Here is a 12,400-nt window from a genome sequence, read left to right on the forward strand (position 1 = left end):
AATGAGTAAATTGAAAATAAATTAAACTTTAATGATCAAAATGAGATTTAAGAAAGTTGAGTATTGAAATTTGTAATTTACCCCTGAAACAATGAAATAAATGTTACAATAAGGAATTGCTTTGTCGTTTCAGGTTGTTTTGTGGCCAACATAGTTCTTTCCCACCACGTACGATGTCCAAAATTTGCATATAGACGTTCAAATCGTTAAATCACGCATTTTGTTGTTGTAACCTTCAAGTTTCTCATAAAAAATCAACAATTCGTATTTGATTATTGTAGAACAATCTAATATATACATGAAATAATAAATGAAGCTGTTGAAAACTGCTCTTCGATTGATATACAAGAGTATATATACAAGTTACACATTAGTAATCAATGAAATCTCTAATATAATCTCTCAACCTGCGATGAGCTTTTGCACACCGGGGTTAGCGGTTACCTCTTCAAACCATATGAAATTTGTTATAAAGATTTGCATTTCAAGCAAAGCTAATGTCTTGAACGTTTGTATCACAAAATTCGGAATCCATCCGGTTCCGAACAGCTCTCACTGCAGCAACCCTAGCGGCTGTTGCAGCCCTATTTGCCGCCAGAACCACCTTCTTCACTTGTTCATCGACCAGGCGAAGACAAACGGCATCTGCAGCTTTTTTTCTAGCAGCCTGCAGACCAGCAACATAGCACAACGATTATGATTTATGAGTCGGACTGAATGGCTTACTAACAAGGAATGAGTTAAAGAAGATACCTGAACTGATTGAAGGACTACATCCGTTAGCTGCAACAGAGGGGTTTTAAGGTTACCGGAATCCCACTCACCACATCTCATGTCACCGCTCCTGAAAGTATGAACGCCGTACCCTTGCTTTCGACCTTCATGCCACGGACCTTCGTAACAATGTCCGTTAGCGAAATGATAAACTCCAAACCCATGCATTTTGTCTCCAAAATATTATCCGGCATATTTATCGCCGTTCCTACGACACCGAAATCGAATTTATGAAGATAATGATAAGGTCTCTATGATTGAATACAAATGTGTACCTAAACCCAGGAAAAAAAACAAAGCTTAACATAATCAAAGCATTAAAGATCCATAAAAGGAAATTAAATTTCTCCACAAGCAGAGAAACTCATGGATTCTTAACACAAACAAGGATAAACACAAACAGGGATAAACATGGAAGCTGCGAATCAGTAAGATCTTCCATGGTAAAAGCTTGAAAAAAAAAAAGAAGAAAAAATGAGCATGAATTGAAGAAATTCAACCGCAAATCTGCCATTGAACTCAAACCTGGGAAAAATACCCAGAAATTTATTTTCATACCTGAAATGGTTGTAGCCAAGTCCATGTTTAACCCCAGATTTGAACTCCCCGTCATAGCAACTCCCATCAGCACAAGTTTGAACACCAAAACCATGGCTTTGCCCATTACACCATTCCCCAGCATATGAATCCCCAGTATAAAACCTATAAACCCCAAATCCATGCCTTAAACCCTGTCTATATTGTCCTCTATATCTACTCCCTCTAATCCAGCTCTCTACTCCATACCCATCATATCTGCCTTCAACCCAATCCCCTTCGTAATTCCCATTCATGAAATAGTTATAAACCCCACTCCCATTGCACTTTCCCTTGTGAAATTCACCTTCATAAAAATCCCCATTGTTGTACAGCTCCACTCCTCTTCCAAACCAGCTGAAGCCTTTCTTTTTCTCTGTTGGCGTTTTTATTGCATTGGGTTTCTCCAAGGAACCATTCGACGGGTTTCGAATTAGGTTTCGAAAGTCTTTCCTTGAAACAAACAATTCCTTGGTATATTAAAGCTTTGTTTTTTGAAGCTAAAAAAAGGGTTAGAGCCACGAAGATTAAGGCTAACAAAAGATTTTCAGACGTAGGGATTTCTTCTCTTTGCAGATAAAAATCAAAGAAGAAGAAGATGTAAGAGAATAGAGTGAAGAAGGAAACTGAAACCATGACGAAAAACGGATTGAATCGGACCGGGATAATCCTCGACAACATCGAACAGGTTTTCTTTGGTGGCAGTTTCGGTTTTTTTTCATCTTCCAGTAGCGACTCTCGACTCTGGTCTTCCAGGTCTTAGCTAAAATCACCCTCGGTTATGGACGACATTCTTTGGATAGACGACCGGAAGGTTGGTGATGAACGGAGCAACGACGAATGTGTTCGTGTTAGCTTCGCCTGACTCTTTTGGAGCTCCATTTTACAGGTTGGGTCCTACCGAAAAAAGGTGAGCCGTCTGATTTGATTAACTTTAATCACCACTGACCTTTCCTACACCGTCTTACTCTTATCACATGCCGGTCACATCTCAGGTTGCGTACGTTAAACCGGCACCTTGTGCTAAAACCGGGGGCGGTCGAGATTCAAGAGAAGATATTTGCTTTATAAAACCATTTTTTTCTTCGGTTTGGTAGAAACTAGAAAGTTTGAATCCGGGGATTTGGACCGGCTCATTTGATTTGTACTTACGGTGTAATAGAGAAGTGGGAGATTCAATTTAAGCCGTTGGGTGGAAACCTGATTGGCTGGGATGATTTTTATGTTAATAACCGTTGGATTGGATCTTAAGGGAAAGACATGCCGTCACCTGATGCTATAAATTGTTTTTTTCACTTATTCGAACAGGAATACATCAGATCTTATACACTTAATAGGGCGCTTTTATCGAAATATCACTTTTACACGTAATATTTATATTTTAGATTTTTTTTAAATATTATCGGTTAAGTATTTTTTCTGATACGATGTCAATAAAGCATGGATCGTTATTCGTGCCTTCGCGAGAATCTGTCTGAGCTGGCGTCACGTAAAGGGAAGGCGATCCGCACCTTTGCAGGGGTCTGACATGTACGAAATATGTAGATCATGATCTGCGGATTTTTTTTATTTTCCCAACTGTCCATCTCTCACATTAATTATTACCAGTCTCCCCCTCCCCTCTCCCTATAAATACCACACCCATCACAACCTTCAAACCACACTCAAATATCAAATTCTCTCATTCTTTCTATTATCAATATTTTATATTGAGAATATAAAATATTTTCTATTATATTAGAATTATTTAATAATTTATTATTTTATTAAATTTTATTGTACTAATTTTTATTATTTTTTGCATTTATAAAATAGAATGTAGATTGTTACGTTTAGATGATAATAATATTTCGAGGTAGTTTACCAATACGATAATAATTTTAAATTGTGTTATTATTTTAGTTATTGTGAATGTTTTATTTATTTAATTTTTTAGTATTAGTTTATATTTTAATTTGTAAACTATTTATTAAATTAGGAGAGAGAGACATTATAGTAGATCCATTCATTCGTAACTTTAAGTTAAAAAATACCTACTCGTGTTTGGCCATATTTAGCCGAGGCTGGATTCGGTTACGTAGGGAAATATGAAGGGTACTGTAACCTTGAATCCAACCTTATTTCTGCATTGGTTGAGAGGTGGAGACCAGAGACACACACACTCCATCTTCCGTGTAGAGAGTGCACGATTACGCTGGAGGATGTTTCTATACATTTGGGGCTTCCGGTAGATGAGGATGTGATTTCTGACGTGGTGGATGGTGACTGGAATTCTTTGTGTGAGGAGTATCTTGGAGGTGTCCCGCCTAATTTCAACGATGGTCGAATACCGTTAAATTAGTTGGATAACACTTTTAAACATTTGAGTCGCAACGCCTCTGAGGAACAGGTTAAAATGTATGCACATGCTTGCATATTACAACTCATAGGAGGGATCATGATACCCGATAAATCATACAACAAAGTTCATTGTATGTGGTTGCGTCACCTCGTAGATTTTCACGTTGTCGGCACACTCAGTTGGAGCTTTGCAGTTTTGGCATTTATGTATAGCGAAATGTGTCGAGCAACTGATTATCAAAAAATGCTATCGGCGGATGTCTCATTCTTCTCTAGTATTGGCCGTGATATCGCATGTCTTTTTTATGTCCAATCATAAAAAACTCATTGGTTTTCCCGCTATTGTTGGGGTAATTTCAATACTGAATTTATATATAAATAATTTTGTTAAGTATATAATGAAATTCTTTTCATTGAATAGGTGGTAAAGTGCAAGAAAATATCATTAGGATTTACCGGATGAATTGGAAGAAATTCAACTACTCATTTATCAGAAGGCTGGTACAAATATATGTATTTAAATATTATTATTTACTTTTAATTATTGTTCTATAATTAAAGTATTATTTTGATAAGAATTATATATATTTGTTTTAGTTTCAATGGACTCATTATTCTACTGAAGAAATGAGGATTTGCATCCCACGTCACTTAAGAGTCCCATTAGATGCCTGGATGACTGTCGTCCCTATGATATGTTATGCTATTGTCGAGTGGCATCCTACTGATCGCGTGCTCTGCCAATTTGATTTTGTAAAATCTATTCCAGAAGTACCTAAGAATCTCGACGATATGCATATCATCGATAGACGGGGCAAAAAAGAAGTCGACTAGCTGTTGAAGCACATCGAGTGGGTACGATATGGGAGGACCGACGTGAATGCATTCCCCGTACAGAACCCATTTATGTGGATCATTATTCGGTTGCATATGATTATTATGAGTGGTTCAAGACTAACGGGAATCCGTTTCTTCTTTTCGAGGAAGCACGCAGTGGGAGTATTTATCGGCGCCGAAAAAGACATCCACCGTCACTGCATCATCGTCTCCTGACTCGTCGACAGAGAGCAGGAGCTTCCGGATCATCCTCATCTGCAACACTGGAACCATCACAACAACCACTGTCTACACTGATGTATATTTCATATCCATTTTAGATGGCACCACAGCCGTATCAGATGGTACCGTAGCCGAGTCAGATGCCACCGCTTCCATATTAGATACCACTGAAACCGGGTCAGATGCCACTGCCACATGATTTTATGACCCCTCGTGGAGGATATTATACTTCCATGCTTGTAGATCAAGCGTGGGGTTCATATGTTTCTTATTTGGCAGGTGAAGGTAGACTACAACACAGACACCTCCGGCACAATTTTCGCACTCATCGATGTCAGTGTTTTGACAGTTTTCATAATTTTCTATTAGAGGTGGGGTAATCGGTCATACACCTCTAGGATCATTATTCTATGGATCATTATTCTATGGAGGTGCTACATCGTCTTCTGTCCCTTATCAACAAAATATAGTTGCTCCTGATGATGATGATGAGAGTGAGGAGGAAGAACAAGTTAAACGAAGAAATCCTCATCGACACAGACAACCACCGCCCTGCAGAACACATTCAAGACGTAGGCATCGATAGAGTTATTTAGTTTGTAATGTTTTTATTTAATTTTGTTTGTTTACCAGCAATTGTAAAGTTTTTATTTAATTATGAACTTTTTATTTATTTTGTTTGTTAATGTTTTTATTATTTAATTGTTCGAATTGTATCGTCTGCATTTAATGTTTCTATTTAGTTGTTCTTATTGTTTGAATTGTATCATTTTATTGTATTTAACTTGTAATTTTTTAATTTAATTTTCACTTGATTAGCCCATTACTCGGTGATGCTCAAATGACATTAATTGAAAGTAAATGAAAATTAAATAACACAAACTTAGATTTCATAAACAACTATTACATCATCATAGCATCAACGGTTACTTGATGACAAAAGAGATGAACATTTTTCCTATTGTGTCCTAGGTTTCTACAATGCCCACATCTTTTGTTTTCTCTATACATCTCTCGAATGGATTTTCGACTACCGGGATCCCTTAATAAGGACAAATCTGGTATAATTGGAAGCCAATTCTGAACCTCATTAGGGTTTTTCTCATTACCTATGGGGGGAACTCAAATTCGTATACCTTAAATACTTATGAAAGTCGATATATGAGATCCAAAAAATGGTTATAGTTTTGACGGGTATGAGAGCAAGCTTCTATGACATGAGAGCATGGATATTTTAGAGCTTGAAAAAACCATAGTCACACCACCTGTCTCGTAGATTAACTCTAAACGAACTAGCTTGAATCCCTTGAAGATGTTGCGGAATCTCTGTGACATGAAGTAATTCATGATTTCTAGAGAAGATTGTTACAAACATTTCATTTGATGCAACAATTCTTTTTTTGTAGATCTACAACTAATGTTGGGTGATAGACATAACCGTTTTGCATCCAAGTTTGAGCTTGTCCCCTGAGCTTGGCAAAAATTGCTCCCAAAAGAAAATATTTCATTTTAACCAAAGTCGTTATTGGTCAAAGAAATTGGCAGATGAATGCCTTCCCCCTAGAACTAGAAGCAATGTTTCTATACAGATTGTTTGTGGAGCCACCTCAGTACAGATCGTGAGAAGTTGTTGATGAATGTATCCCCATTGAACTTGATTGGATGGCACCATGATGTGGATTTCCCATTTACGAGTTAAAATCATTACAAATTACTTGTGTTGGGCTGTCAACTTGATGAGCTTGTTGAGTCAACCCATTGTGGGAGCATAATGACATACCACAAACCGCAGACACTTCAACAAATATTGCACACATCTGTTTATCGTTGTCTGAATATTGATTCTGATAATCAACCATCATAGCAACATTGCCATCATTGGAGAGTTCGAACATTATATAAGTTAACATAAATATCACGGTTGGAAATTTGTACTGAAGTGAGGACAATCTTCTAGTACTTCCAACATGAACCTTCCTTGAAATTTTAGTGATCAGCTTCTCAAGAGTGATGTTTCTCTTTAAGGATATTATGATAGAATGATTTGATGCGAAGACGCCGCCGATTTCATCTTCCCGGATTTCTCCATAATAGTAAACAATATATGAAATACACGTCATTTTGAGACTTTGAAAGATCGAGAGTCTTATATCTGAAATACGCCTAATTAAATAAATAGTATATGAATTAAAATATAAACTGATAAAAAAAATTAAAAAATTTCACAATAATTTAAATAACACAATTTCATATTGTTATCGTATCGATAAAATGTCTCGAGGTATGATCTCTCTTTCCAATTTTACAACCATAAAAAATAATATAAAATAATTAGTAGAATAAAATTTGTTCAAATAATTAAATATAAAATAAATATAATATAATCAAAGAAAATTTTACCTTATAAAAACAATAATAAAATCTACTTAGGTTGATAGAAGGAATTGATAAAAGTGAGAATAAGCAAGTTATTTTGGTGTGATGATTGTCATAACCATTTTTTTTAAAAAAACAATTAAATATTATTTTAAAAAATAATTATGAATTTATTATTCAAAAAATTGAAGATTTTGAATTGATTTGAATTAAATTAAAAGGGAGTCGCCATCGACCTTTGAGCTAGGTAGGTCGAATACCTAAAAACATATTTTAAAACAATTTTAAGGAAAACTCATTTTTTAAGATAAAAAATGGCTTGCGTTTACCAAATATTCGATTTGATGGGTTCGGGAGTCGATTACGCGTGGGGAAAGATTAACACCCCCACAACGCCCAAAATTGGTACTCAATCGCTTACATGTTGTTGTAAGAATGGAAATTATTAATCGAATATAAAGTTAAAATATGATCCATTTATTAAAGTGTAATTAATTTACTTCGAATTGATTAGTTAGAGAAAATTCTTTAACTTGAAAAGAAATCTCGATATTAACAATCCTCCATCGGGAAAGCTATCTCGTTTATTTCTTATCTGTAAAGAATATTCCTTCCTCGATAAATATGCGTATTGAATATAAACTGAAAATAAAAATTTGCATAAAATAATATAAATTGTCATTTAAAGAAAAAATATTGTATTATTTGAAATAAAAAAATTAATTAGTAAAATAAACAAGACTTATTTCAAGTTCCTAGTTCGTTAAAATGCCGTATCATATCGCATCACTTCGACCAAATGATACTTTCCACGCTCTTTCTACAAACCGGTTCTTGAAATATTCGAATAATATTAATATTTAATGAAATATAATAGAAACAAATGCGATTAGAAAAATGCGATTAGAAACATGCGAAATAAAATATTTACAATAAATAGAGCTAAGCATATTTATTTACATATGATTACAAAATATGTAAAATATATACACATGTAAAGGACTCAATCATAACAAAAAAGATTACATATCAAATTACAAACAACTAAAATGAACAAAATTCAGTAATTTAAAGGACTAGAATGAGAATAACAAGAACTTGAAGGAGATAAACAGTAATTACAAACAAACCAGGGCCCAGATCAAAAATACTAAATAATATAGATACTGGAAATGAAAATAACCCATTAACAACATTGGAGACTAAAATAAATTAAACAAAAACAGGAAATGACAAATAATAAATAGACCAAAATACATTCATATGCAAAACAATGACTAAAATAAAATATTCGCAACTACCTCAACAAAAAATAAATAATAACAAGAATGGTATAATACATATATATTAGTGACTAAAATAAAAATATTGAATCATAAGCATTCAAAACATAATAATATGAACTTCATTAAATGACTGAAAAGTGAATTTTCAAAATTTAAAGGACCTAAAGTGGGATTTACCCATGCACAAAAATGCCCACTGGTCCCTATTAAAACTACGTCGTTTCGTTGGGGACATATAAGCCTAACTGAAAGGCTTTTCCTCATCTCTCCTTTATTCGTTTTATTTCAAACCAAGAGAAGAAATAGAGAGTTTTCAAACTATGTCAACTCTCTTATCGGGGAAGAGAGAGTTCGCCACCGCCGCCACTCACGGTGATGTACGATGGTCGGAGTGACCCAAACACCCCCCAAAATATCCCCCTCATTCTCCTCAACAAGGCCCCTTAGCCTAAAACTCAACCTAGCACCCCATATCTAACATTTTACCTTTAGAAGACTTTGTAAATTGGTGACCTTTGGGCTCCCAACTTGCTTCTGCCAAACCTCCCTTCTCGCTAAGCTCTCTCTCCTCTCTTCTTATATTTTCTTGGATGTTTTTTCTTATTTTTCTTTCGTGTTTTAATTTTATGGTTCTCGAATGCTCTCCCCCCCCAAAATGGTTATTGCATGTGTAATTTAATGGTTTCTTTTCAGGTGAGATCATTAGATCTATGGGTAGGGTATGGGCTTCTAACTGGTTCGGTATGTTAAATCCTGATTTTTTGGGATTTAAAAGATTTTTTTAAAATGGTCTTTGGGATGGGTGATTTGTTTACTATAGATGAAAATTTAGGTGTATTGTTTGTAGGTTTTGGTGATGACAACAGCTCGGGTTATTGTCGGTAAAGCCCAGGCGCCGTTTGGAGGAGCGCGTGCATCTCACGTATCGGTGGACTGTCTAGCTTTTATGAGGGAGGCGTCGGATGTTGCTGGTGGATTAGGGTGAAAAACCCTAATCTATTTGGGTTCTCAAACAGGCTGATTCGGGTCAGATCTAGGTTGGGGTCTAGTTAAGCTCTGGTGCTTGGGTCTTGTAATTGGGTTATACTTTGGGCTTGGGTGACTGGTGGGCTTCAAGTGGCCCGCAAAAAATGTAAATAATTTTTATTAATAAAATTATTGTAATAATAATAATAATAACAACAACAACAACAACAAAAACAATAATAATAATAATATTTTTAGACCCAGAAAAGAACGGGTGTCTACATCTGGCCCTCTTTGCACATTCTTATGTTAGCAAAAATAGGGCAAAGACAAAAAGACAACAAATTTTTGTTTGGTTCTCCCTTTTGTTTTGGAAATTTGTTATGTTTGTTGTTGAGGACGACACTGCTCATACGTGATGAAGAGTTTTGATCGTTTTTAGGCAAATTTGGAGATAAAACGGTTCTTACGTGATGAGGAATTCTGGCTATCTAAAGGTGACACGGCTCCTATGTGATGAGGAGGTCTGTTCGGTGGATGGCACGGTTCCTAAGCGATGAAGACGGCTGGCCATCTTTAGGGATGATAACACAGTTCCTACATGATGAGGACAGATAGTTATCTAAGGTTGATGCGGCTCCTACGTGATGATGAGATCTTGTCTGTGGATGACACGGTTCCTACGCGATGAGGACGACTGGCCATCTTTAGGTATTTGTTTCAAGAGAAATTGTCTCAAGAGAGACAAAATTTGTTTCAAGGGAAACGATTTCAAAGATGATGTTTCAAGAGAAACTATCTCAAGAGAGACAAAATTCATTTCAAGGGAAACAATCTCATATATGATGTTTCGAGAGAAACTGTCTCAAGAGAGACAAAAGTCGTTTCAAGGGAAATGATCTCAAAGATTTTATGTTTCAAGATAAACTATCTCAAGGGAGACAAAACTCGTTTCAAGGGAAACAATCTCAAAGATTTTATGTTTCAAGTGAAGCAATTTCCAAATTTGGTGTTTTAAGGGAAAACTGTCTCAAGCGAGACGAATCTGTTTTGAAAAAAACAATCTTGAATGAGATTAATTTTGTTTTCAAGTAAAACAACTTTGGAATTTGTTTTCCGAGGGAAACTGTCTCAAGTGAAACAAAATTTGTTTTGAGTAAAAATTGTCTCAAGCGAGAAAAAATTTGTTTTTATGAAAAACACCCTCAAAGGCGATAGGCAGTCTGCTTGTTCTTACATGTTGAGGAAACGCCTTCAGAAGATCTGATCATGCACTTCAGGATGTCAAGTCTGTAAATGACATTGCTTCTTTAGGTTAGAGACACCTGGTCATTTCCGAACATTAATTTCCTAAAAAATCAAAATGATGTATTTATGACTGACTATCTTAGATGTTTATGGGTGTCATGATGAAAATTTTTTCCTCATGAGAGGAAAAATCAAAGTCTTTATTGCACAATGATGATTGTTTGATGCAAAGATGCAAATTTCATGTATCATGTATGTATGTTGATGTATGCTTTTTTGATCTGTGAGGGGAATGGTTGCGTGAGCAGTCTTCATTCTATCCCTGCTTCAGTTTTCTTCATTTCCACTAGGGTGTAATCTTGTAAACTCCGACCTGAGATGATTTGTTTTCCTTGCCCCTTCAAATTTTGCCCAGAACATTTGGCTTCCCTTTCCCCAGCTTCGATCATGAGCTTCGGAGAGATATTTGTTGAATTCCAAGATATGCTTCCAGAGAGATTATCTTGTTTGAAAATGTTTTTCTTCTCCTTTTTATTTTCAAAGTTTTGAAAAAATAAAAAATTATTTTAAAAAATTGCCTCATTCTAAGTTTCACAATTGAAACAACTCATAAAATAGGAGTTCATCGAATATCAAAAGAATCAACTACTCTTTTAATCTTTGATAGCTGCAAATCTTTGACAAATATCAAGATCAATAGGTTGGTTACCTATTTTTTGAGGTTTGTTTCATCGATTCGTTCTTTTTCCTTTTTTCGGTCATCGTGAAAATTAGGACATGCCCCTCTTTTCTGGCTTGGCATTTTGATCGGAGGTGGACAAAATGACGTAATTAGCATAGTCAATTACTAGACTTTTTAGAACACTTCTGTTTCAGTTCTCTGAAATCTTCCATTTGTTCAAGCTTCGTAGACTCCTCTAGCAAAGGTAGTGCAGAAATATCGGTCTAAAAATAAGATTTCTGAGTGCTTGTGTGCAATTGACTATAACAGGTGTTCCTCAACTCCCTTAGTCCATCTTCATCGAAACTCATTCTTTAGTAAATTTGATTTAATTTGCCATCATTTGGCTAATTGAATTCAAATTTATTGTAAATATATATATATATTATAATTGCTTTTATCTTGCTAGTTGAAGGATTCATGTCGTCACAAAGTCTTCGACCTGATGACCACAGTGGAGCAAACACCGAATTGCCAAGGCTTTCAAGTTTCCTCTATAACTAATTGCTTTAGCGGAACAACTCAACTTTATTGTATATACATATATATTATGGGTATAGGGATTCCATTTCTTAAGCTTGTCAAGAATAACCTATTATAGTCCAGGTGTTTGAAGGTCAGAAAATCTCATCGTTAGAGTTCAATTTCCCAACAACTGACCTAAACTAGATTTACCTACTCGACCATTCCATCTGTGAAGATCATGATCATCATTGAACATGATCAAAAAAAGTAGAAACCAATTTGCTTTGCAATTCCATATGCTTAATGCCCCATTTTGTCTACTCCTAACACATACCTGAATGCCAAGCCCATTGACTGCCTCTTCGTAGTAGTAGATGGTGTATATTCTGGGTAGGATTAGGATCAAAGAGTCCTTATTTTGCAGGGGTTCAATCTTTTCATTTGTCAAAAATTTACAACCTCAATTATTAAAAAGCATTTAATTAAGATGATATTCAAGGAATTTTAAGATTAAAAATTGCTCATTGCTCATTGCTTCAGAAGGAAGCATTTTATTTAAAACTTTCTAACATCAAGTGACTTACAAACA

At 35.3% G+C, this 12,400-nt stretch overlaps 1 pseudogene; it reads right to left on the reverse strand.

Moving 5' to 3' along the window:
• Positions 1–448: 448 nt before the first annotated feature.
• LOC120208905 lies at positions 449–2,406 on the reverse strand (annotated as a pseudogene).
• Positions 2,407–12,400: the final 9,994 nt, after the last annotated feature.

The sequence above is a fragment of the Hibiscus syriacus genome, unplaced genomic scaffold, assembly GCF_006381635.1.
Source record: "Hibiscus syriacus cultivar Baekdansim isolate YM2019G1 unplaced genomic scaffold, ASM638163v2 tig00017808_pilon, whole genome shotgun sequence".
Lineage (NCBI taxonomy): Eukaryota > Viridiplantae > Streptophyta > Magnoliopsida > Malvales > Malvaceae > Hibiscus > Hibiscus syriacus.